The 27,374-nt window shown below is 45.4% G+C and overlaps 1 long non-coding RNA gene across 1 annotated transcript; it reads left to right on the top strand.

Annotated features, from left to right (window-relative positions):
* The first annotated feature begins 454 nt into the window (after positions 1-454).
* LOC122933470 lies at positions 455-10,613 on the top strand. Its single transcript, XR_006388442.1, has 3 exons — positions 455-916; positions 3,362-3,616; positions 10,385-10,613. It is a non-coding gene; the product is annotated as an uncharacterized LOC122933470 (long non-coding RNA).
* The last annotated feature ends 16,761 nt before the right edge of the window (positions 10,614-27,374 follow it).

Raw genomic sequence — 27,374 nt, forward strand, 5'->3', positions numbered from 1 at the left:
ATAAGTGCTGTGCAGTGGGCTACTAGGCCCATGCCTGCTGATTGACAAAGAAAAGAAAAAAACAACTTCTTATCCATAGTGCAATTGCACAAGCATTCACATCAATAACTGGGACTTAGCCAAGTAAAGATGACATTAAGACTTAGCCAAGCAGGGGTGACATTACTACATGGTGACATGTCGTCTGCACCATCAGGACAAAGTGATTGAAGGAATGGAATTAGTATTGGTGGCAGTGAATATGCATTTTGTCCAAAACAAGTGTCAGTATTTTCATTATTATTATTACTACTAATAAACTGACACTAGATGTTCCAGCAAGGCCCTTGATTATTAGTCAAACCAGTGGATGGGGTAGACAAAACTTCTTAGCTCAATGTCTGGATACTAATATAGGTGTCAGTAGACACTTAAAAAATTGCAGAATAGAAAAAAAAGAAAACACACAACAGAAAACAACAAACTACAGACCCTCCTTGGTTGTCAAAGAAAAGCAGTGAAGGCAAAACCTTCATTGAGCCCTTTGGGACTGAGACTATCTAGTCGATAGATCCACCTAGTTTCTTCTTGCAATAAAATGGCATCCAGATCTCCCTTTCTCGCACCCACAGTTTTCTTACAGATCCCCCAAAATTTGAGTACCTTATGGTCACCTCCATGATAGGCTCTGACATGCCTGGAGACCGAGGTGTCTGACTTAGTGTTGATACTGCTAATATGCTGGCAGATCCTTCTCCTAAACTCTTGGGACGTCTTTCCAACATAGATTCTAAGACAGGGACATTGGATGGCATATACAATGCCTTTGGTCTTACAGTTAATGTATTGCCTTATCTGATATTCTCTTTTGTCCACAGGATTAATGAAGAATCGGCATCTCTTGACAAGAGGACAGAAGACACAGTCTCCACCACGGGTAAGTACCCACTACATTAGATTTAAGCCAGGTAGTTTTAGGTGGTGCGGGGCGAAAGAAACTGTGGACTAATACGTCCTTCAGATTTCTACCTCGACGGTAAGTGACACTGGGATTCTGCGTAATAACTGTCCTTAGGTCATTATCCGCCCACAATACATGCCAGTGTTTCTTCAGAATACGAAACACCTGGTTGTTTTGGGCATCATAGGAGCCAATACATCTGACAACATGTGTTTTGGGGTCCTTGGATTCAGCTCTTAATAATTCCATCCTATCGGTATTCTTTTCCCTAATATAGGCCTGATGCAAGACCTTTTTAGGGTATCCCCTAGCACGAAACCGGTCATATAGGGTCTTACACTCTTTTACGAAACCTACTTCGTCGGAGCAGTTCCTGCGAGCCCTGATGTATTGACCCACAGGAATTCCCTTCTTGAGGGGTCTTGGATGATAACTGCCCCACTGCAGCAGGTTATTCATTGCTGTGGGCTTGTGATGGATTTCAGACTGGATGTGGCCATCAGGGTCCAGGGTGAGTTTGAGATCCAGAAAAGTGATTGTGCTATCGTGTATCTCAGAAGTGAATGCCATACCTATAGTGTTATGATTAAGTGCTGAAACAAATTGGTGAAACTTATCAGTGGGGCCTTCCCACAGTATTAATACATCATCAATGTACTTGCCCCAAAAGAGTATATGCTGCGTGAATTCAAAAAAATCTGGTGTAAAAACGATAGTATCCTCCAACCACCCTAGGAATAAATTTGCATATTTTGGTGCACACTTACTTCCCAACAGATTGTAAATAAAATTGGCCGTCGAAAAGAAAGTAATTGTGTGTGGTAAAAAAACTGAGGAGAGTCAAAAGGAACTCATTATGTGCACAAAACTGAATGCTCTTAGTGGAAAGAAGAGACTGCCTTAATCCCTAACTCGTGTCTAATATTGGTGTACAGTGCCTCAACATCGAGGCTAGCTAATTTGGTTTCTGAAGTAACCTGAATATCCTGGAGCCTACTGACCACATCCTTGGTGTCCTTAATATACGATGGTAAGCTGGGTACAAATGGTGCTATTAACTCGTCGACATATTGACTGATGTTTTCTGTCAGGCTATTATTGACAGATACTATAGGTCTTCATGGTACTGGTCGTCTCTGTTTGTGCGCCTTGGGAATGGCGTAGATGGTGGCAATAGTGGGATGCATCTTAAAGAGGTACTTTAATTCCTCTTTTGAAATAAGATTATCTTCTTTCGCTGTGGAGAGAATTACTTTAAGTTCTCCCAAAAACCTTTCTGCCGGATTGTGATCCAGTTTCTGATAGGTGTCCGTTTGTTTAACCAGGTCATCAACCATCTTTTTATAATCCAGTTTGTCCATTAGGACAACATTTCCACCCTTATCCGAGGGTTTTATTACCAAGTCGTCATTAAGGCTGAGTTCATCCAATGCCTGCTGTTCATCCACCTCAAGATTAAATTGTGTGGTGGGTATTTTAGTGCTCAGGGTTTTTAAGTCTCCTGTCACTAGTTGGACAAAGGTGTCAATATTTCCATACTGGGCAAATGAAGGTGTATATTTGTATTGTGGTTTCAATGTCGACAGCGGTGCCTCTACTAGATCCTGGGCACTCTCATCGAGAGTGTCCAGTGATTCCAGATTGGCCAGAGTCTCTTTTTCTTTGGTCTGCATCCGCTGGAACTCCCTGGATTGCTGGTTGAAGGATTTGTGGAGAGCAAGCTTCCTTGCAAAAAGGTTGATATCCTTGACCCAGTTAAAACACTGGAAAGCTGGTGTTGGTGTAAAGGATAAACCTTTTCTAAGTATTTGGAGGTGCCCAGGTCCCAACTGAAAACTGGAGAGATTGATCACCCTGAATGGGTCATCTATGTCTAGACATTGTATGCCCACTTCTCCCTGTCTCTCAGGGCTGGGCCTTGGCCTAAAAAAGAGGGGAGACTCGAGGTTGCTATGGAAGAGGGCATTGTCATAGATGGGACACAAAAGGAACCAGATGATTCAGGAGGAACCAATTGTCCTTGCCGTTGAAAATTGGCTGCTGAGACTGGAGTGGACACTGTCGCAATGGCACTTGATACTGTCGCAATGGCACTTGATACAGGGATTGACCCCTGAGTGCCTTGCCATGTCTGCCCCGTTTGTGTTACAGCACCTGTCTGAGGGGCAGGTGCCTTCCTTTGACTGGACTGTCCTCGAGCTCAATATTTGCATTTAGTCCCCACTTGATTTCTTGCAGGGCGATTCTCTGACCCTGACCAATCTGATTCGGAAAAATCAGATTGGGAGACACTTGGCCTGTTGGTATTATATCTCTTGGACTGAGTGTTACCAGTATTAGATTTATCAAAATAAATCTGATCTGTGTCAAAGTCCCTTTTGTCTCTGATATATTTATTGTGTTTTCTCTCTTTTATTTCAGTTTGAAAAGACTCTATATGTTTTTGTAACCGCAACTCCTGTGCGGCAAAATCTGGATTAGCGATGGTATATTAGAGGAAAAAAAGGGAAAACAGCGGCACTATGCAATATAGTGAATCACCTGTAAGCCCCTTAAGTCTGTCAGGAGTCCATAGACTTCGGTCTGAAGAAGCGCGACTCCTGGCCATCCCGCTCCCCAGCCTGCGCAGTATGCCACTTAATCTGCAATAAAGCAACAAGTAACCGCAAGACCTTGGTGAGTGCCGCGTCTCTTCTGCTTCATCAAAATCTGGATTAGACCTGAGGTTCTGGATCTGGGCGATTTCTTGCTCCAGTTGCTTAGCTGTATTTGTCAATGAGAGTCTTTCATAGTCCAACAAGTATTGCTGCATCCGCAGAGAATTCTCTGTCAATAATTGTTGCCAACCCTTAATGAAGGTAGGTGGCATCATCTTGGTGTGAATGAGGGACAATGTTGATACACATACCCCTAAACACCAAACCCTGTTGCAGATAGGTGTCTAAACTAGCAACCTCCCATTGGGCTCTGACATACTGCTTGTAGGTCTTATATATTTCTTTAAATGCCACTTGTATGTCTGTAGTATTGATAGGGAGACAGCCAGTGGAGAAGACTTGTGCTGCCTCTGTAATATTGAAACTAGATGGCGGCACATTCGAAAGGAAGCCTGCCATATGACTACAGTCACCCGCAGGATTAATTTAAGAGGAGGAGAAAGTAGTTCTTTGTTAGTGGGTGAAGTAGGTCCCCACAAACAAAGGCTATTGAGCCTATAAACAAGAAATGAATATAATTAGGACCTGACCTGGGTAAGGTAATTTTACTAGTTTATTTACAAATGCCTATCCAGGCAATAGAACCTGTCTTGACCCAGGTGTAAATTAATACTTTTATTTGAATACAAGTAAAACCTAAATGCTAAGTGTGTGCGAGGTGCACTCTTTAATTGAACTTAAACAGAACCAAAAAATTAAGGGGTGTTAAAAACACAGTGCACCACTTCACTGGTAGGTGTATTGCTTTGACAATTAGGCAGGGTGAAGAGATGTGCACCATCTCTCACCCTTACCACTGTAAGGGTAGAACACTACCGTACCACCGTCCGCGGTGACTCTGCCAGCTGAGAATGGTTGTAATAACAGCCATATAGAGTGGTGGGAGAAATGGAAATATCAACCCACTATGTGAATGGCTCATAAAGCGTCTCAGTTGATCTCAGACTGGGATTAGTGGCAACTAACACCGCAACACGGACTCGGTGCACAGTAGCCAAAACTTTTAATCGCTGTGCACCACTCCACTGTTAACCAGCAACTAGCGGTCAGGCTGGCCGACGTTGCTTGATTTGGTTTAGCAATCAAGTTAGTTGTGGTTTTGGCTACTGTGCACCGAGTCCGTGTTGCAGTGTTAGTTGCCACTAATCCCAGTCTGAGATCAACTGAGATGCTTTAATAACCTGAAAGAAATACAAGCAGGTATTAATTTTTCACTACTGATCAATCATCGCAAAATGATCAGTAGCCTCTCCACAGGAGTGATGGCCATACTCATGTTGGTGTCCTGCCTACGGAGATGTGGGTGCACTAAGATCACCAGTTGATCAAAATCCTCCATGGGCATCTACATAAAATTTGAAAAAGGTTATCTAGAAAAAAAAAAAAAAACTCGTTGCAAAACTACATTAAATCACAAGATGAATTTTTTAATTATCTGATTTTGAAAAGTATTAAAAAGCATTAAAAAATACCACAAATTCCTCATCCTCCTCCACACAACACTGCAAGTCCAGAATGATGTTCTTAGCCACGTATGAACGGTTAAAATACACACACACACAACAGCCTCTTTTGACCATAGCAACCATCAAGAATCACAATAGTAACAATAGTGAGGGCAGGAATAACCTGAAAGAAATACAAGAAAGGGTTAATTTGAAACCACTGGTTCCTCTTTTAGTTTTAACTCATCAGCAGGAGGATCAGGCTTTACAATAGTGGGCTCCCGATTTAGATAATCTCTGGGTGAGTTTGGAAAGCATTTAAGTCCAAAAGTTTCTTTGCAGACCAGACTACTCACCATCATAGGCGGTACGAAACCTCCATCTTCATACCTCTCCTCTATGCAAATTAAACATAACGCTCTCTCACTCTTCCGGTCTGGGGCCCAAATAGTGGGACACCTCGTGGCTAGTTTTGGAGGTTTATTCTAGGGCTGCGAGGGCCAATTAGGGATAAGAAAGAAAATCTTTATTTCTATTTCCTTCAAGTATCCTCCAACTGCCGCAAAGGACCACCCTGCCTGATAAAGACTCAAGAACAGAGGTGCCCCGAGTACACAAAACCTGTACGGTAGGACACCTGGTGGTGTGTCTTTCTTTCAAGCGGTGCCGCCGTGCACCTATTTGCTGTGGATGCATCAGTGTACAATATGTAGCACGGATTACTTTGCATCCATGTCATTTTTTGTGTTGTGTTTGTCGTTGTGCATATATTTTCTGTTGTAAAATACTTGTCACATGTCCACCTTTGATTTGTCAGATGCTGGTGCCTATATGTGCCAACCTGCTGACTACCTTGTGGTTTGAACACTGATGTGCACCACTCTGATTGCCTAGGCCTTGGGGCATCATGTTTGGAGTACATCAGCTGTTTCATTCCTTGTCATTGTGGACATTCTAGCGTTGCCCTCAGTACAAGTCCCGTCATACCGTGGGACACTGCGAGCAATTTGTGATTACCTACCCCCTTTTCCTACCTTGAGGAACAAAATCTCATTCATCTTATAGAGCTATAATAAAAGCTAAGTTTTAACTTATCCAGATCACTAAAATACAATTTCAGCGCTAGTCTTGTCAGCTAAGTTCTATTACTTGTGTTTTTTCACCTGAATTCTCACTAGGTTATTCAGGAGTGACTAACTCCTTATATTATGTCCCTTCCTAGCGATATCCCCTCTACCCTCATGGGCCCCACCACTAGTTCTACCCCACTCCCTATGGGGTCTGATCTCGGCCAGGCCGAGCCCCAGGTTGTGGATCTGCAGCAATCTATTTCTGCAGCTATTGCTAACGCCATGGGCAATGTATCCTCCATGATTTCACAATCTATTAGCCAGGCACTAAGAGCGCAAAACCCTGTCTCTATACCGACTGTTGCCCCAGTCGTGGTTACCTCCAGAAATTATTGTAATGATAGCTTAGTTCTATCTAAAGACAACGTGCCTAGGTCACGTAAGAGAGCCTGTCCGCGCCAGGCGGAAAAAGAGCGCCCCTGGAAGTCCGCTCGGGCTCGGCCCGAACCCAGTTCTGACTCGGAGATAGAGTCTGATGAGGAGGTTTTGAGTGAGGTTCATTATACCTCGGATGTAGACCTGGAGGGGATCCGGGTGGCTGATGACTTAAATGGGGTCTCCCCGCCGCTTCACACCCCTTCTAGTGCGGGTCCAGAAGCCAATACCCCGGGACCTGTTTCCCTCATTGATCCACAGGGCGAACCCCTGTTTGATCCAGTCAGCCTCAACCACCCAAGGTCGGCTGAGTGGCTACCCATTCCACATGTGGCCCAATATTTAGAGAATAGGGTGAGGAAGCCACTTTCTAAAGAAACCCGCAACAAATTAAAGGCGGAGTGCCCCCGTCCCTTGGTGCCGAATAAGGTGTGTGAGACACCTAATGTGGATCCTAAAATGATCCAGTTCCTCTCTAAGACAGGATTTAATCCCCGTAAGGGCCTTGACTCCGCTCTTCGCGCTTGTCAAGACAAGCTCTTAGACAGTCTGGGACCCCTAACAAAAATATTTGAGTTGGCTGAGACAGCCAGGACAGAGGGCACGGCCATAGACCCAGAACAACTCAGAGGTTGGGCGCAACGCGCCATTTGTTTGGTTGGGAATGTCAATTCCTCGCTCTCCATTGAACGGAGGAAGGCGCTGCTCATGAAGATTGAGCCAAAACTGTCTAACATGGCACTTACTGAGACGGGTAAGGAGGCTCAGGGTCTCCTCTTTGGTGACAGCTTTATCAAAGACTTGGGCAAATTTGTGGGTGCTTTTACTGCGCTCGATAAAGCCCAGAGCTTGATGCGCAGAGTATTCCAGGGGTGTGTCTCTAATAGGGCCGGCAGTTTCAGGGGCCGACTGTCCGGCCGTGTCCAGTTCCAGACGCGTGGAAACGGTCGAGGTCCCTATAATCAGCGCCCCGCATTCCAGGATCAGAGGCAGCAGTCCTCTTTCTTCCCATCCAGGGGTCAAGCGTATCGCTCTAGGGGATTCAGAGGCAATTCTGGATCAAGACGTCCACTCGGTAAGTTCTCAAAACCTGTGGTTTTCTTCCAACCCTTGTATCGGGGGCAGACTCCGACATTTTTTACCCGCTTGGAACCGTCTCACCTCCGATCCGTGGGTTCTGGCCACGGTCCAAGGGTTTCGGATAGATCTGATTGTTTCCCATCTCTCACTTCCAGAATCTCACGCGCTAATTCTAGCAGAACCGGCCCGGTCTTGTATGGACCAAGAGCTCCGTTCTCTTGTGGACAAAGGGGCAATAGAGAGAGCTCCATCCCACTCTGTCGGGATTGTCAGCAATCTGTTTCTAGTGGAGAAGAAAGGAGGCCAGTTCCGTCTAGTTTACGGAACCTGAACGGTTTTGTGTGTTACCGCCATTTCAAAATGGAGGGTATTCATTTACTCAGGGACCTTCTTCTTCCGGGGGACTGGATGGTGAAGTTGGACCTGAAGGATGCTTACCTGACGGTACCTGTTGCTCCCCAGTCCCGGCTGCTCCTCCAGTTTCGCTGGTACGACCACCTCTGGCAGTTCACTTGCCTGCCGTTCGGCCTTTTGTCTGCTCCCTGGTGTTTTACCAAATTGATGAGGCCGGTGGTGGCGCGGCTCCGCAGCCAGGGTATTTGTCTAGTGATTTATCTGGACGATATCCTCTTCATGGCTCAGTCTCCTGCGGAACTTCTAACCCACCTGCGATCGGCAATGTCCCTTATTACAGGTCTGGGTTTTGTCATCAATACCGAGAAATCCTGTCTACAACCTTCCAGGTCGATGGAATTTCTGGGGTTTGTGGTGAACTCCAGCGAACAGACCCTATGCCTTCCAGGGCCCAAGGTCAGGGCCATTCGCAAGAAACTACGTCACGCGCTGAGAGTTCCTCAAATCTCACTGCGTCATCTAGCGCGCATTATCTGCCTCCTCTCCTCCTCCATTCAGGCGATTTTCCCGGCACCGCTTCATTATCGAGCGTTACAACGGCTCAAGATCGCCCACCTACAAGCGGGTTGCATCCTATGCGGACGTGTTGACCCTGGATCGCGAGACGAGGGACGAACTCGTATGGTGGATCTCCAATCTCGATGCGTGGAATGGCAAGGCCATCGTGGGGCCTCAACCGGACCTGATTGTGGAGTCGGATGCCAGTCTCCTCGGCTGGGGCGCATACTGCAATGGGGTTTCCACCGGAGGACCCTGGTCAGGCAACGAGTCCCATCTCCACATAAACGCGCTGGAGCTGTTGGCGGGATCCTTTGCCATCCGCAGCTTCACCAGCGACAGGATCTCGGCATGCATCAGGCTCAGGATGGACAATGTGTCAGCTGTGCGGTATGTCAATGCTATGGGGGGCACTCATTCATCGATCCTAACCCATCTAGCGAAGGAGTTTTGGTCCTTTTGCCTGGACAAGGGCTTAACGGTGATCGCAGAATATATTCCGGGCCTACGCAATACTTTCTCTCCGTCTCCTCGCGTGCAGGGTTTCGGGGAGCGTTGGGAAGTCGCAGATTTATCGGGAACGGCTCGGATCCTCTTGGAGAGCGCATGGGCCCCCGGCACCAGACGCGCTTATCAGTCAGCCTGGAGACGTTGGTCTAACTGGTGCGTGGGGTGGGGTTTGGATCCCTTTTCAGCGCCTGTGAAGGTCATGCTCGATTTCTTGTCGTCCCTTTTTGATGAGGGCAAGGCTTATAGATCTCTTAACCTCTTCCGATCAGCTATTTCTTCTCGCCACCTAGGTTTTGCAGGCTGTCCGGCGGGTCAACACCCTTTGGTGTGTCGGCTTCTCAAAGGGGCACGACTGTCTCGACCGCCTAGGCCCCGTTTCACTAGCTCCTGGGATGTTATGTTGGTCCTCCAATTTTTCTCTGACTGGCCCCTCAATTCTAGTTTGTCTCTCCGCCAACTTTCGGCGAAACTAGTCACCCTACTGTGTCTGATTTCCTGCAAAAGGGTTTCAGATGTGCGAGCATTGGATTTCGATGCTCTGTCTTTTACTCCTAGTGGTGTCTCCTTTAACATATCTCGCCGCACAAAGACTAATATTCGGTCGGTGTCCTACCCGGCTTTTCCTGATAATCAAGCGCTTTGCCCGGTGCAATGTTTGAAAGAGTACTTGGGCCGTACGGCCTCTTTACGTGCCCTTTCTGTTACGCAATTGTTCATTTCCTTCCGCAGACCATTTCTTCCGGTTACTAGTGTCACTTTATCCCGTTGGGTGAAGTGGATTCTATCTTTGGCCGGTGTTGATACGTCGGTGTTCACAGCTCATTCAGTTAGAGGAGCTTCGGCTACTTCCATGGCCGTTTCGGGGGCCCGCTTGGAGGATGTTCTACGATTAGCGGATTGGTCTAGAGCTTCGACATTTAGAGTTTTATTTTAGGCCGCCTCTGCATGCTTTTTCCTCTGTGATTTCGTCGCTTTAAACTTGCAATACGAGCCTCCGTGTCTTGTTATAAAATTACATGATTTTCCTATTTTATGACGTAAAGTCATGATTTTATTAAAGACACGGAGGCGAGTATTGCCCACCCTACAGTTTTCCCTCCCTTATTTGTTTTACTGACCAGATGTTTGTATTATGATATTTATATTGGATGTTTTACTTCCACGTGTTTTGATAAAATTTAGATGATATTTATACTTGATGCTTTTATTTGCCAAATGATTTGGTAAATTCTGATCCTGTGAATTACCTTGTACTATTCTGTTCTTTTTCCGTAGGTTGAGTCAGGATATATACACCTAGTGGTGGGTTCCAAGAAGTTCTTGTTTACAGTGGTTGGCTGCTCCGTTGAGCTCTAGGTTCTCGGTTCGTGGTTTTCCGGTTGGAGTTCCGTTGGAAGAAGTTTAGTCCAGTGTTCGGATGTGGGTCTGCTAGTCGCATCAAAGAAAGAGGAAGAGGTGACAGGGGAGGACCTATTTATGGACTGACTAATGGGAGGGGTTATTGGGGGTTGTCTTTGTTTTTTTATGTAAATTCTTTGCTGCTGTGGGTTTTGAGAAAAGAAAGAGTGATGCAATACTCGCCTCCGTGTCTTTAATAAAATCATGACTTTACGTCATAAAATAGGAAAATCATGCAATTAACACATGTGGAATTATATACATAACAAAAAAAGTGTGAAACAACTGAAAATATGTCATATTCTAGGTTCTTTAAAGTAGCCACCTTTTGCTTTGATTATTGCTTTGCACACTCTTGGAATTCTCTTGATGAGCTTCAAGAGGTAGTCACCTGAAATGGTTTTCACTTCACAGGTGTGCCCTGTCAGGTTTAATAAGTGGGATTTCTTGCCTTATAAATGGGGTTGGGACCATCAGTTGCGTTGAGGAGAAGTCAGGTGGATACACTGTTAGAATTGGTATTATGGCAAGAAAAAAGCAGCTAAGTAAAGAAAAACGAGTGGCCATCATTACTTTAAGAAATGAAGGTCAGTGAGTCCGAAAAATTGGGAAAACTTTGAAAGTGTCCCCAAGTGCAGACACAAAAACCATCAAGCACTACAAAGAAACTGGCTCACATGCGGACCGCACCAGGAAAGGAAGACCAAGAGTCACCTCTGTTGCGGAGGATAAGTTCATCCGAGTCACCAGCCTCAGAAATCGCAGGTTAACAGCAGCTCAGATTAGAGACCAGGTCAATGCCACACAGAGTTCTAGCAGCAGACACATCTCTAGAACAACTGTTAAAGCGGTTGTCCGGGATCAAGATTTTTTTTAAAACCAGTTAAATCACTATTAGTAGCGGTTTGAAGGTCCCCCCAGATGTTTTTAGGTATTTTTACACTTCAGCAGGGCTCTTACAGTCCCCCGCTGATTGTTTACCTTTCTGTTTATGTGTGCGGTAACTTCCTGCCTCAATGCTTTCTGGGTCCCAGCGCAGCTAAACGCCTCCTTCCTTACTAAGAATGCGCCCTGCTCGGTGAGGGGCGTGGCTTAGCGCTGCGATGGACGTGGCTTCGCGTCGTGAGGGGGCGTGGCTTAGCGCTTCTGTTGCCGCATAGTTACTGCCCCTCCATGCGCTTGGAATAATTAGAGGCTGACGGTGACGTCACCGGGCTCCTTGTAAAGCGGAAGGAGAGGCTTCGCTATGCAGAAAGGGACCCGGTACATCACTGACTGTGATAGAAACTGCACTTCCGGCTGAAAATTTGTGAAGTGAAAAAGGGCCATCAGAAATGTCTGGTAAGGGAAGGACAGGCATGAATGTAATATTTAGGGGACCATTGTACATGTAGACCCATGTCCCCAATCCCGGACAACCCCTTTAAGAGGAGACTGTGTGAATCAGGCCTTCATGGTAGAATATCGGCTAGGAAACCACTGCTAAGGACAGGCAACAAGCAGAAGAGACTTGTTTGGGCTAAAGAACACAAGGAATGGACATTAGACCAGTGGAAATCTGTGCTTTGGTCTGACGAGTCCAAATTTGAGATCTTTGGTTCTAACCACTGTGTCTTTGTGCGACGCAGAAAAGGTGAACGGATGGACTCTACATGACTGGTTCCCACCGTGAAACATGGAGGAGGAGGTGTGATGGTGTGGGGGTGCTTTGCTGGTGACACTGTTGGGGATTTATTCAAAATTGAAGGCATACTGAACCAGCATTGCTACCACAGCATCTTGCAGCAGCATGCTATTCCATCCGGTTTGCGTTTAGTTGGATCATCATTTATTTTTCAACAGAACAATGACCCCAAACACACCTCCAGACTGTGTAAGGGCTATTTGACCATGAAGGAGAGTGATGGGGTGCTGCGCCATATGACCTGGCCTCCACAGTCACTGGACCTGAACCCAATCGAGATGGTTTGGGGTGAGCTGGACTGCAGAGTGAAGGCAAAAGGGCCAACAAGTGCTAAGCATCTCTGGGAACTCCTTCAAGACTGTTGGAAGACCATTTCAGGTGACTACCTCTTGAAGCTCATCAGCAGAATGCCAAGAGTGTGCAAAGCAGCAATCAAAGCAAAAGGATTTGCGACTTGATTTCTTCTGTGCTGGACTGTGCCTTCCCGCTGTCACCTACCTTATGCCTTCTTGGCGACAAATCTTCAGGGCTATCATATTCTAAATTAAAATTGTCTCAGCACATGCTATTAGCTGCCAGGATTCATATTGCTTACAAATGGAGAACGGCGGAACTTAGCTTTCAAGCGGTAGTGGACAGAATTAACAAAATATTGCTTTACGAGAGACTTACAGCTATCCGCCAAGACACTTATGAGGCCTTTGAGAAGCTTTGGGAGCCCTGGATGTCCTCCTCATATTCGCTGAATGTACAACGTGGTTTAACGTTTTAGAGGTTACAAACCTTGGGGCACGTTGCTTGAAAGTACTTAATTCTGGGTCATTGTGTGTATATAAAAAAATTGTTGGCACTAAATCCGCTAACCTTAGTCTCTCGACATGATCTCCTCATGTTAATTTTATTTTATTCTTTTCTGATCACTGTTTATGTTCTATCATACTACTTTTGGATATAATGATATTCACTCCAAATGTGCAAACTGATTTGTTTGAAACTTACTGCTTTTGTGTCATTTATGTATGCAGTAACGTATTCATGATTTCTACCATTGTGAATAAATAAAACACTTTGAAACTAATTCATAGTTTTAATGCCTTCAGTGTGCATCTACAATTTTCATAGTCATGAAAAAAAAGAAAACTCTTTGAATGAGAACGTGTGTCCAAACTTTTGGTCTGTACTGTAGATGCCATTCATAACATTAATACCAACATTATAAATATGATAACTATTATTAATAATATACAACACATCAAATATATTATCATGCTACCTTATCTTTAAATAAACAATTACTTATCAATTTCTAAACATAACCATAAATGAAAACTTCAACCAAAATATTATTATTAAACAACATATAGTCCACTCAAACTTGAGTGACTTTACCCATCCGTCATAATGCAAAGCTAAATGGCTACCTAAAGGCATCACAAGCCTATTTCAATCATGTTCTGTAAGTCTAAGGCCTCATGCACACGGCCACATCCTTGCAGCGGGCCGGACCCATTAAACTTGAATGGGTCCATGGTATGTCCACATCGCAAAAAAATGACATGTCATATTTTTTTTGCGGTGCGGAACCACGGAAAGAAATACAACGGAAGCACTCCATAGTGCTTCCGGTGTTCCGTTCCGTGACTCCGTTCCGCATCTCCGGAATTGCGGACCCATTCAAGTGAATGGGTCCACATCCGTGATGCAGGGGTGCACGCGGCTGGCGGCCGTGGATGACCGACCCGCCGCTTGCGGGCCACCATACGGCCATGGACGCCCAACGGCTGTGTACATGAGGCCTAAGTTAAATATGTCACACCCAATATCTGAAAGGCATTCTTTCTGTGGATGATAAAGACCTCTAATAAACCCTTCTATTTACTTATGTCTAATTGGAATTTCTCAGGTGGAATTCATGTATTTTTCCATTTGCTTATTCACTCTTTTTCAGATTTTATTCAGGGAATAGTTATTCCTGATTGAACCAAGCTAATTTGGGAATTACCATATTTTTTGCTTTATAAGATGCACCTGATGATAACACACACCTAGTTTTCAGAGGAGAAAAAATAAAGAAAAAAATAATTTGAACTAAAAGGTGGGCTAAAACATTTTAATAAAATAACATGTAATGTGTAGACATTAACAAACAGCCAACAGCAGCATTAGGAAACATTATTACTGTAATTACCAGTAACAGATGAAGAAAGATTTAGAACAATACACCTCTAGTCATCTGGAAACCCCAGTACTGTCCGAACTCAAGCTCAGTGGCTCACTATCAGTGGTATCACTGTCACTGGTGTCTTCATACAGGACACCATCCTCAGAACTGTCTAGGGCATTACTGATGCCACATTTTTTTAAGGATTTTAGAATAGTTTCATCCTTCACTGACAGCCATAAAGACTTTACCTACTCGCAGACTTGGGTGATACTGGGCCTTTTCATCCGTTCACTGGGTATAAGATCGTGATTCCCACCAGCCATCCACGTATTCCTCTTCTATCGCATAAAAACCTTAAAATTTAAAGTCTTGTTGATTGACACATCCAAAGGCTGCAGCTGGCTGGTAAGACCCCCAGGAATGAGTGTTCACGTCCTTGAATCTCTTTTTTGTGGGTTCACTGATATGTGCCCTAAACTGGTCAAGCACAAGTAGGGCCGGTTTCTTCAGAAGCCCTCCAGGGCGTTTGGACCACACTTTGTTGGCCCATATTCTCATGCCATTCTCGTCCATCCACCCTTTGTCTTGTACATGCACAATTACGCCTCTTGGAATCACCTCTTTTGGCATGTTCTTCCTCTTGAAAATGAGCATTGGTGGCAGTTTGGTACCATCTGCGCAGCAGGACAACACAACCGTGTAATGGGTTTTCTCGTGTCCTGAGGTCTTCACCGTTACGGTTTTTGCGCCTTTCACATCAACGGTCCTGTTCGATGGAACATCAAAGTTTGATGGGACTTCACCCATATTCCAATTTTATTACATGACACGGAGGCTCCTATTGCATTTTTTACTGAAATCTATAGCAGCATAGAGAAAACACCTTTACCATACAGGGTAACCATGGCAACAAGCCCTCCCCTAACCCAGTATGAGTCCTGGAATCCAACAGCTCCTCCTCTTTCTTTGATGCTTCACATCAAGATAAGTACTGTTCTATGTTTGTGTAGCTAATTTGACTGTTTTCTGTGTGATACGGTTATAATTATATAGCATTCGCTGGGGTTTTTTCTTTCTTTTTTTTTTTTATTCTTTATTTCTATTTTGCAAAAGTAACAAAATTATTGCATGTTGAATCACATACAGTAGAAAATTATAGTCGGATCGATGCCGACTGACAATCATGGAGCACAATCCAACAATACACTAACAATTACAACACATAAGTCTGTGTATGATATTCAGCCTGTGGTGACCTTAGAGCACCTCGAACACTGGGGTTTTTTCCTCTGTTTGTCCCTTGGTCCGGACCTCTCATTTATTCTGTGATTTGTTTATTTTATTCCACTTGTTTTGCTCTTTTCTGTAGCCTCGGTTTAATTCCCCTTTCCCGGGGGGTGGAGGGTTTTTTCCCCTCGGTTTGGTGTTCTCCCCCTTCCATTCTTTCCCCACTCTCTGTGGTACTTACTTGTTCCGAGCGCTGGTTCCGCTTGGCCACTCCCCCTCGCCATCTTGTTCCCGCCCTTCGACTTCTCCTGCGCTTCTCCCGCTTCTATATCTCCGCGGCAGCAAGTCCTAATTTACAGGATATGTCTGATGGGGAAGAGGAGCTTGATTACATGAAGGAGTCCCTCACGGGCCCCTCTGTCTCTTTGGTAGAACCTGTGGTCGCCCCTGCTGACCCACCTCCGACCCCTACTTCTGCGGTCCTTGACCCGTCAGGGGAGTCCCTTTTTGACCCAGACGTTTTGCACCACCCTCGTTCCGCCGAATGGTTGCCATCCGACCATGTGGCGAGATATTTAGAGTCTTGGGTTCGCCATCCTCTGTCCAAGGAGGCAAAAAATAAACTCAGGGCAGAATGCCCTAGGCCCATAATTCCTAGCAAGGTGGGCGAGACCCCTTCGGTAGACCCGAAGATGACGCAATTCCTGGCTAAGTCCGGATGGAATCCGCGTAGGGATTTTGGAATCGGCCTTGAAGGCCTGTCAAGACAAATTGCTTGACATCTTAGGTCCTCTGACCAAAATATTTGAAATGGCAGAATCTGCCATGGCCCAGAATATACTCGTTGACCCCGACGAGCTTACAGGTTGGGTCCAGAGAGCGGTGTGCATCACCGGTAATGTCAATACCTCTCTTTCCATCGAGAGGCGTAAGGCTATACTTTTTAAGATAGAGCCAAAGCTCTCTAAAGGACGCACAGGGTCTCTTGTTTGGAGACTCCTTCATCAAAGACCTCGGTCGTTTTGTAGGGCCTTCACTGCACTTGATAAGGCCCAGTCGTCTATGAGACGCATCTTCCAGGGGCGGATCTCTTCTAGGGCCAGCAGCTCTAGGGGCCGCCTGTCCGGCCGTGCATCATTTCAGACCCGAGGCTCTGCGGGTCGAGGCTCCTTCTCATACCGTGCCTCCCAGGACGCAAGACAACCTCCGACGTTCTTCCCGTCCCGCGGTCCTTCATGGAGATCCAGAGGCCCCAGAGGTTCTTCCTACCGGCGACCTCTCGGTAAGTCAATCCCTGTTTTCTTCAGCAGTTTGAATAGGAGGCAGAGTCCATCGTTTTTCCCATATTTGGTCAACTATTACCACAGACCCTTGGGTCTTGTCCACAGTTCAGGGCTTCCAGATAGAATTGACTGTTCCATCTCTACAGATTCCCCCACCCTGTTTGCCTGCCAGTATCGAAGCAACATCTTCTGCAAATAGAACTGCTCTCTCTTTTTCGGAAGGGTGTGATAGAGCGGGCTCCTTCCCTTTCCACCGGAATCATCAGCAGCATCTTCCTGGTGGCCAAAAAAGACGGCCAGATGCGCCCGGTGATAAATCTCCGTCCCCTCAATTATTATGTCCGTTATCGCCATTTCAAAATGGAGGGCATTCACCTTCTCCTGGACATGCTTCTCCTGAACGACTGGATGGCCAAACTCGATTTGAAGGATGCTTATCTGACAGTCCAGGTCGCAGATTCCTCCATGGACCTTCTACAATTCCATTGGGGCGGAGAAACTTGGAGGTTTACCTGCCTTCCATTCAGCCTGCCATCGCCCCTTGGTGCTTTACCAAGTTGATGCGACCGGTCATGACCTTCCTCCGCAGTCGCGGGATTAGTCTTATTATCTATCTAGACGACATCCTTCTCATGGCCCAGGATCGCGGTCTCCTCCTGGAGCACCTATCGACTGCGATAGATCTTCTGTCCCGATTGGGGTTTCTCATCAATCTGGAGAAATCTTGCCTAGTCCTGTCTCAATCCATGGAGTTCCTGGGCTTTCGGATCGACTCTACCTCAGAGTCCCTCAGTCTGCCTTCCTCCAAGGTTCGCTCTATTCACAAGGAACTTCGTCGGACATTGTCTCATCCACAGGTCACCCTTCATCAGCTTGCCCGCGTCATAGGTCTACTATCCTCCTCCATCCAGGCGGTCTTCCCGGCTCCATTGCACTATCGGGCCCTTCAACACCTCAAACTGGCGCACCTGCGGGCTGGTGCTACATACGAGGACCTGATTTGCCTAGACAGGGAAACCAAGGACAAACTGCGGTGGTGGATCCAGAATCTGGATGCCTGGAACGGCAAAGCGATTTTCGGTCCACAACCCGACTTCACAATAGAGTCGGACGCCAGCCTCTCGGGCTGGGGGGCCTACTGCAACAGCGGTACTACCGGCGGCCGTTGGTCTCCTACAGAAGCGAATCTACACATCAACTCCCTGGAGCTACTGGCCGGCTCCTTTGCTATTCGCAGCTTCACTAATGGTATGGCCATATGTGTGAGACTGCGGATGGACAACATTTCAGCTGTACGTTATGTCAATGCCATGGGAGGAACATGCTCTTCAGTCCTTTCCCATCTGACGAGGGACTTCTCGGAGTTCTGCCTAGAGAAGGACATCAGTGTTGTGGCAGAGTATCTTCGGGGTTTGCACAATACTCACGCGGATTAGTCCTCTCGTTTTCTGATGGATGCCAGCGATTGGAGATTAGACGGGATGATGTTTTCCTCCATTTCTTCTCGATGGGGTCCCATGTGCATCGACCTTTTCGTTTCTCGCCTGAATGCGCAGCTTCCGAGATTCTACAGCTGGAGGCCGGATCCGGACGCGGTGGACGCGTTCCTCCAGGATTGGACCAATCTTCTGTTGTATGCTTTTCCACCATTCATGATGATCCCACGAGTCCTGGCTCAACTACAGTACGTCTTCAGAAAGCCGAGATGGTCCTCCTGGTTTCGTTCTTGACGGCCCAATCGTGGTTTCCTCAGCTGCTGGAGTGTCTGATCCTTCCTCCCTTGCTTCTGGACCTTCTTCTCGACCCGTCAGGTCGCCAGCATCCGCTCGTGCTGGACGGTTCTCTACGCCTACTCGCGTGCAGGATTTTAGGAGTCCCTGGGACGTCTCCGATGGTCCGGAAGCAACTAGACGTCTTCTGGAGAGCACATGGGCCCCTGGGACCAGAAGATCTTACCGTGTTGCCTGGCGATCTTGGTCTGACTGGTGCCTGGCAGGGGACTTGGATCCCGTTTCAGCCCCTGTAATGGAGATCTTACAGTTTCTCACGTCTCTTTTTGAGTCAGGTAAAGCCTACCTTACGATTAACTTATTCCGTTCTTCCATATCTGCCTATCATTTGGGGTTTGACGGCCGTCCTGCTGGTCAACATCCGTTAGTTTGTCACCTTCTCAGAGGTTCCCGTCTTCCTCGTCCACGTTTTTCTAGTACTTGGGATGTCTCTTTGATTCTCTCCCTCTTTTCCTCCTGGCCCTCCAATGACCAGTTGTCCTTACGACAATTATCTGCCAAATTGGTTACTTTATTTTGTTTGATTTCGTGCAAGCGAGTATCTGTCAGGGCCTTAGATTATGATGCTAGGTCCTTTACTCCCGAGGGTGTCGTTTTTAACATTTCTCGGCGTACCAAAACCAACATAAGATCGGTTTCTTACCCTAGTTTCCCCGAGGTTCCTGCTCTTTGCCCGAACGAGTGCCTCCGGGAGTATGAAGCCCACACATCTTCTCATCGTTCTTCATCGTCTCCGGAATTATTTCTTTCCTATCGTCGACCCTTTGCTCCAGTTACTTGTGTCATTTTGGTCAGATGGGTTAAATGGGTTATGTCATTGGCTGGAGTGGATACTTCTGTTTTCACGGCTCACTCCACGAGAGGCGTTGCTTCTACGTCTATTGTGGTGGCTGGTGCCCGCTTAGAGGATATTCTTCGGTTGGCAAACTGGTCCAGAGTTTCCACATTTCTACAGTACGTTGGATCTATATTAGTCATGTTTTCCTGTGTTTACTCTTTTCTTAGGATGAATGCCCGGATATTCTTGGAGCTTGAGGACAAGTCTGGTTCCATTGCCTTATCTCTACAGTCATGCCTGTTGGATGTGTTCGGATTGAGTTTGTTCATGGTTGGAGTTGGTCCTTTGTGGTTCGTGATTATTTGAGGATGTATCTTCATCAAAGAAAGGAGAGGAGCTGTTGGATTCCAGGACTCTCATACTGGGTTAGGGGAGGGCTTGTTGCCATGGTTACCCCTGTGTGGTAAAGGTTTTTTCTCTGCTGCTATAGATTTCAGTAAAGAAAGAGAATGCAATACTCGCCTCCGTGTCTTTAATAAAATCATGACTTTACGTCATAAACTAGTAAAATCATGCAATTCTGGCTTATGTCATAGCCATTGTTCTTTCTTGCATCCGTGCTATGTTTGTGAAAAGAAAGAATCTTATGGACTCTTATTGTTTTGGTGCACATAGCCAGGCCACATCTCCTTGTGAATCTGTAGCACCATGATGGGGATCCAGTGAACTCATCAATGCCTTTCTCTGCAGCTAGACACTTGGCTTCATATATGGGGAAAAAAGAGACAATGCACCAGCACTCTGCAAACACAGATAAAGTACAATAATGCCATAATTATAGAAAACATTCTGGTGTTAATGCTATGCTTATTTAGCAAATTGTACCTTATTTGTGTTTGCAGAGTGCTGCTGCATTGTCTCTTTGTTTCCTGTATGTTTCTAGCCATGGTAGCGTGCACCTGCACATTGGGATGTGCTGACTGGCCCCCTTTTTTGCAGTTGTACTGGAGCTGCAGGTGAGGCTGACTCCAGTCGGTCTTGCCCCCCTGACTAGCCTGTCTGCCCCATAGGCTGATTTTAATTAGAGTAAGTATAAAGCTGTAGCCTGCTCTCATTGTATTTATTGGAAGCCATTTGGCACCAGGAGAGGTATAGAATTGACCCAGCATGCATGTGGAACCTGCGCTCCCTGAATTTTATGGTGGCCATTATGGAACATAACAGGTAGTATTTAGTGTTAGGTTCCCGTCATCGCCTTGACGTTTGGCAGACGGGCCCAAATAATTTTGTACAAAATGTATTTGCCAAGAATCTCAAATTTGCTAAATAAGCGCTGCATTAGCAGCAGAATGTTTTCTATAATTATAGCATTATTGTACCTTATTTGTGTTTGCAGAGTGCTGCTGCATTGTCTCTTTTTTCATGTATGTTTCTAGCCAAGGCAGTGTGAACCTGCACTTTAGGATGTGCTGACTGACCCCCTTTTTTTGCAGTTGGCTTCATATATGATCATTTTCTGTAGATACTGAGAAGCCATTGTTTCTGCGATGTGTGATCTACTCTTTCATTTCCACGTCAATATGTGGCAATTTTGCAGTACGCCTACGAAAGGTGTGTTTGCTTTTATCTGCTTTTTGCAGCTGATCCTCCTGTTTCCTCCACACCCGTATAATTTTTTCTGTTGGAGGCTGCCCAAAATGTCTCTCAGCAGCCATATTTCCATGTTTTTTGGTGTATTTTATCACCTCCAGTTTAAAAGGGATCTTATATGAAAGCCTTTTCTGCTTTGACATCTTTCTAAATTTGGATGCAGCAGGAGACTACAGTACAGTAGTTTTCTACAACAAAATACAGTAATAAAAGAACCGTCAGCATTGCGTCCTTCATAGTCATGGGGACACTAGCTGAGAATATCAGTGGATGAAACTGGTATGGGGGGATCTGTAAATGACACAGTTATGGGGGGATCAGTGGATGACACAGTTATGGGGGGATCTGTGGATGACACAGTTATGGGGGGGATCTGTGGATGACACAGTTATGGGGGGGATCTGTGGATGACACAGTTATGGGGGGGATCTGTGGATGACACAGTTATGAGGGGATCTGTGGATGACACAGTTATGGGGGGATCTGTGGATGACACAGTTATGGGGGGATCTGTGGATGACAGTTATGGGGGGATCTGTGGATTACAGTTATGGGGGGATCTGTGGATGACAGTTATGGGGGGGGATCTGTGGATGACACAGTTATGGGGGGATCTGTGGATGACACAGTTATGGGGGATCTGTGGATGACACAATTATGGGCAATCTGTGGATGACACAATTATGGGCAATCTGTGGATGACACTATTATGGGCAATCTGTGGATGACACTATTATGGGCAATCTGTGGATGACACTATTATGGGCAATCTGTGGATGACACTATTATGGGGAATCTGTGGATGACACTATTATGGGGAATCTGTGGATGACACTATTATGGGGAATCTGTGGATAATACTGTTATGGGGGAATCTGTGGATAATACTGTTATGGGGGAATCTGTGGATAATACTGTTATGGGGGAATCTGTGGATAATACTGTTATGGGGGAATATGTGGATGATACTGTTATGGGGGATCTGTGGATGACACTGGTATGTGATTATAACATCCATCATCCTAAAAATAAACTGATGTAATGTAGGTACTGTACATTGGTGTATTAAGGATGAGGGGAGTTATAGTCACATTAAAAATGAACACTGTCCAGGGACTGTACCAATATTACGGTAGCTTACAGTAGTAACTTATATGAATACCATATAAGCCCCCTCATTGATAGGAATTCACCCATGTACTGCAGTATGTGGGTGGATTCCTATGGATGAGGGGGGTTATAGTCATATTTAATATAGACACATGCCAATTACAGAACAGTGTTTAAATATGACTATAACCCCCCACATCGATAGGAGTCAACCCACATAGTGCAGTACATGGGTGAATTCCTTTGGATGAGGGGGGTTATAGTCATATTTGGCACATATTTTTTTTATTAGGGTACCGTATATTGCCGCTAAACTGTCCTCACCAAGGGACTTAGGCAGCAATCTACGTTACCAGGAGAGGGGAGAGCTGGCGGGAAAAATATAGGGAGCTGATTGGTGGAGGCAGGACACGCTCACCACCAATCAGCTGGATGGCCAGGCAGCACAGAGAAGGGGATCCTCCTGCTGCTGTGAGTGAAGAACATGAGGGCAGGCGGCAGTACAGTGCACACAGCAAAGTCGCTAAACCCCTTGCCCCCCCGCAACGATAGGGAGTAAATGGAAGCGTGGTCTATCGGCATCATTTAGCATTTAGTGAAGCCGGCCAGCACGCCCAAGGGGCTGCATAGAGCCGCGATGTCTGAGCGGGCTGCAGGCTTCACTGAAGTCAAAATTCTGTTGCCAGCCTATGCTAACTCCCGCCCGCCCACAGTTTCATGGCAGCTCCTGAGCCATTAGTGAGAGCTCCTGAGCTGCCACAGCCTGCACATTTGGGGTCACCTTTCGTTTATAAGACGCACTGACTTTTTCCCTAAAAAAAAACTGTATGTCATAAATTATAATGACGGCATCAAATAGTAAGGCTTCGTTCAAATCACCGTTGGGCTTTTCGTTCTATTCTTCCGTTCATAGGATGAGTAAAATGGAAATGAACTGATCCGTTTTAAATCCCATTTACTTCAATTGAAGCGATAAAGTGTCAGTTACCCTCCGTTTGGCTCCAATCCGTTATCTTTACTTTATTTTAGACGGAAAAAAAATCCTACATGCAGGACTTTTGCTCTCGTCTAAAATAACGGATTTGTAACAGATCCGTTACTTTTTGCATTATAGTCAATGAGTAACGGATTGAAACAGAGTGCTTTGTATGTGATCCGTTATGCAATCCGTTTTTCTGTTGTTTTTTTCGGAGCATGCTCAAATAAAAAAGTCTTCTGTCTGCAAAAGTTCTCTAGTGATGGGAAAAAGATCATGTGACCGTCACCTGAGCCTCCCAGCGGCCATATTTACAACTTTTCTATATGAATAAACACTGCAAGTTTAAAAGTGTGCAAAACATGTTCCTATGTGGTGCAGGAGAGCAGGAAATATTTGCGTTTAGGATTGCCATCCACATTTATCCACATCCACATCAATCCAATGAATACCATGGACATAGCCACCATGTGCGAGCTGTTTTTTCACCCCTGGTCTTAATGCAGGCAAAACTAGTCAAAGGTTATGGCTCTGTGCCCATATTGTTAACTGCATACGATGGGTTCACAATACATATTAGCACTGACCCTGTGCACTCCATGTTTGCGCAGATTTCCGTGCACTTTCTGGCCTGTGTCTCCACTCCAAAAATGGTCCTATTGTGCATATAGCATACACATTCAAGCAAATGGGTCTGCAGCCAGAAGTTCGCTTGTCCAATGCATCTACACACCCATAGTTTGCAGTCTGCTATACAGGCACACAGCCAATACGCTCATTATTAGGAGTCTTGGAATAAAATTTGTCCCTTGTGCGGTTGTGGGACATTGTGACAAAAGTTTTAAAGCAATTTTTTTTTTATTTATTTTTTTAACATGCCTCAAATGTAGCATGCTATCTAGCTAGTGAAATGTTCCGAGTATGGGAACAGGTCGGTGTTCCTTCTTTTCCAACATGAAACGTGTGGAATCATTGATGACAATATATATTTATTTTTAAATACTAAATCATGTATTCAGATTTCACCAGGGTCGTATTTTGCAGACTCATTTGCAAGGAAGACATGACGACTTTCCATTTATTGGAAAGTATTCCGAAAGCACATTGAACATATCGACGTGCACGAGACAGACTATAATTGAATATGCGCTTCCGGTCATCCAAATTGCGTCGGTGGAAAAGCTTGCATTACATGTGCAGATAATGCAAACCCTTCATCTGCCACGATTACAAATGGAGCGGCTGAAGCAGAAGAACCTGGTAGTCGTCTGGGCTCTGGCAAATTGGTTGGTGCAAAGCCGTTCACCCATTCTAGAAGAAAAAATACAATTATCAGTTCTTGAAAGCTAAAAAAAAAAATCACATTTAAGTTTAAATAAAATAACCTTACTTCAACATGAATAGAAGTCCTTCTTCAGGTGAAATGCTGTGCCTCATGTTTGTGTCCTGGATATAAAGTCCAGAACGTAGAGACGCAAGCAACATATCAAATGTACCAACTGACATACGGCAGTGACCCTGAAATTTATCAGGGTGCTGCAGCAAGTCAAAGTATAAAGTATGAAAGTGGCCCTTCTGTAGGCGCTGGGAGACAATGGGTTGAACCCACTGCCTCCTCCTTCTCGGTTCTTCAGACAGCATAGCTGTCTGCCGTCCAAATCTCAGAGAAATAAGCCAATACAGAAGATCCTTTTGTACATTAGCCATGATAACACGAAGAAAAAGTCCAAAACAGATCGACCAAGCACAAGTTTACTACAAAGCGCTCTGTATAGTCAAAGCAAGAGAAAATGGCACTAATGCAATCTAACAAGTTTATTTTATGTCACCTTTTTTTTATTATTCACCAAAGAAATCTTTATATAAAATATTTAAAAAATAGAACTTCCGTGTTTTTGCAAATCCGCAAAAAAAAACTAACATTTTTCAGACATCCATTTTGGCTTTTTTGCGGATCCGCCAACAAAAATAAACAATCTTAAGACATTCTTTTTGATTTTTTGCAGAAGAACGGTTCAGCATTTTTGCGGATCAGCAAAGCACTACGGCCGTCTTAATGGGCCCTTATTGTGAGCCAAAACTAGGTGCTGGTCAAAAGAACAGAACAGCTGCAGATCTTTAAAAGTCTTTACACTGGTGGGCTACCGATTCAGATAATCTATGGGTGAGGCTGGAAAAGCATTTGAGTCTAAAGGTTTCTTTGCGTACCAGACTACTCACCAATGGAAATATCTACTCCCTCATTCTTCCCATACCACTGTCTGTACCTCAATACATTTTGCTTTGGAGTTTGTGGGCATCTACACAAAATTACTAAAGAAATTAGTCTCAGCAATGACAAACATTTCGCAAGTATTTCAAAACTACATTACATACAAACCATTGCAGCTTTTGATGCGGGGGGGGGGTGAAATATGTCCCTATCATTGCGGAATATATTGATGATATCCAGTATCTGCGAGATGTTGGTGGCTCCTGTGAAACCACAAGGTGAATTTATTATACGATTTTGACAGGTATTAAAAGGCATTAAAAAAAATATCACAAACTCCTCCTCCACACATTGTCCATGTGGGTCCCCAGCACTCACACGGCAACAAGCAAGATATAGAAGCGGTTGTTCTTCCACATCCTTGTTTGAGCATTTGATCCAACAGAAATATCAGGAGGAGGAGGACATTGTTGATGCCGTTTTGTCCCTACTTATAAATCTTGTAAGTGTACCCTGAGGTACTCTCACAAAGTTTGTACAGCTTCACGCCATACCTTGCCCGCTTAGAGGGAACTTACTAGCGGAAACTGAGCCTCCCCTTAAAAGCAATGAGAGACTCGTCAACAGCGACCTCCCTTCCTGGTACATAGGCCTCCAAAAATTTAGCCCCGAAGTGATCGATGACCGGCCCGATTTTGTACAGGCGGTCATAGGCAGGATCACCTCGAAGGGGACATGCTGCATTATCTGCATAATGCAGGCATTTCCGAATGGCCTCAAAACAGGAACATGTCATGGCCATACAGTAGAGTGGGGTCTGGTAGAGTACGTCCCCACGCCAGTACTGCCTGACACTGTTTTTTTTTTTTTTACTACGCCCATGTGCAGCACGAGGCCCCAAAACTTCCTCATCTTGGCTGCACTGACCGGAGTCCAGCCACCGGCCCTAGTCAAAAAGGAGCCCGGGTGTTGAGCAAACTCTGTTCATGTCACTACTTATAAATCTGGAGGTGCAAGAGTGCATAATTCTCCCCGTCTACCAGAAATCTGAAATACAAAAAGAGAAAATAATTAGTACCCCAATATTTCCAACAGCCTCTTCTTGACCAAGGCCACGATCAATAAACACAATATTAACAATGGTGAAGACAGCAATAACCTGAAACAAATACAAGAAGGGGTTAATTTACCACTACAAATCAATCATCGTAAAGTGATCAGCAGCCTCTCCACAGGAGCGATAGCCATACTCATGTTAATGTCCTGCCTACGGAGACGTGGGCGCACTAAGTTCATGGTCATCTACACAAAAGAAGAAAATGTGTCAAGTTATCTAAATAAAGCATATTAATTGACTCGACAATAACAAGCATTTCAAAACATCGCCGTTCTTGACACGGGTGTGTCGAATATCTCCTATGTCGTTGCGGAACATATTGATATTGTGAATCCAGTACCTGGTGACCATTTCGAGAGTCTGAGTCCACTACACGAGTGACTAATGAGCTGCCACTGCTCAAGCTGAAAATAACACATGATGTGGTGGTCTGATACATGACGTGAACATTGACTGCTTCACTCTACTTGTACAGTCACTCCTCCCTCATTCCACGTGAGCGGGCACCAATCTGCGATTGTGTGGTGGTGGTGTTGCTGTGCCCTAGGTTGGTGGAGGGATAACCATAGGACGAATGTGTTCGTGGCTGCCATGTGTCGTGATGGTGTTACATGGGTGTTTGTGGGTATGTTTGAGGCGTGTGTATGTGCATGGGGGGTGCATGTAGAGGCGCAGTAGTCTGATGTGTGGTACCATCAGGTGGAATGAAGGAGTCAATACAACGTGTGATTGCTTCCTGTACTTCAGTCTGTCGACTCTTGGGCACACTTTTCACTTTGTCCTCCAAGCTGAGGAGGAAAAGGGCCTTGCACGAGAGCCTGGGGGCCAAATGGGCCATGGCATCCAGGCAATCAATCAGCCGGTCCTCTTCTCGTT

This window comes from Bufo gargarizans, chromosome 3, assembly GCF_014858855.1.
Source record: "Bufo gargarizans isolate SCDJY-AF-19 chromosome 3, ASM1485885v1, whole genome shotgun sequence".
NCBI classification, from domain to species: domain Eukaryota; kingdom Metazoa; phylum Chordata; class Amphibia; order Anura; family Bufonidae; genus Bufo; species Bufo gargarizans.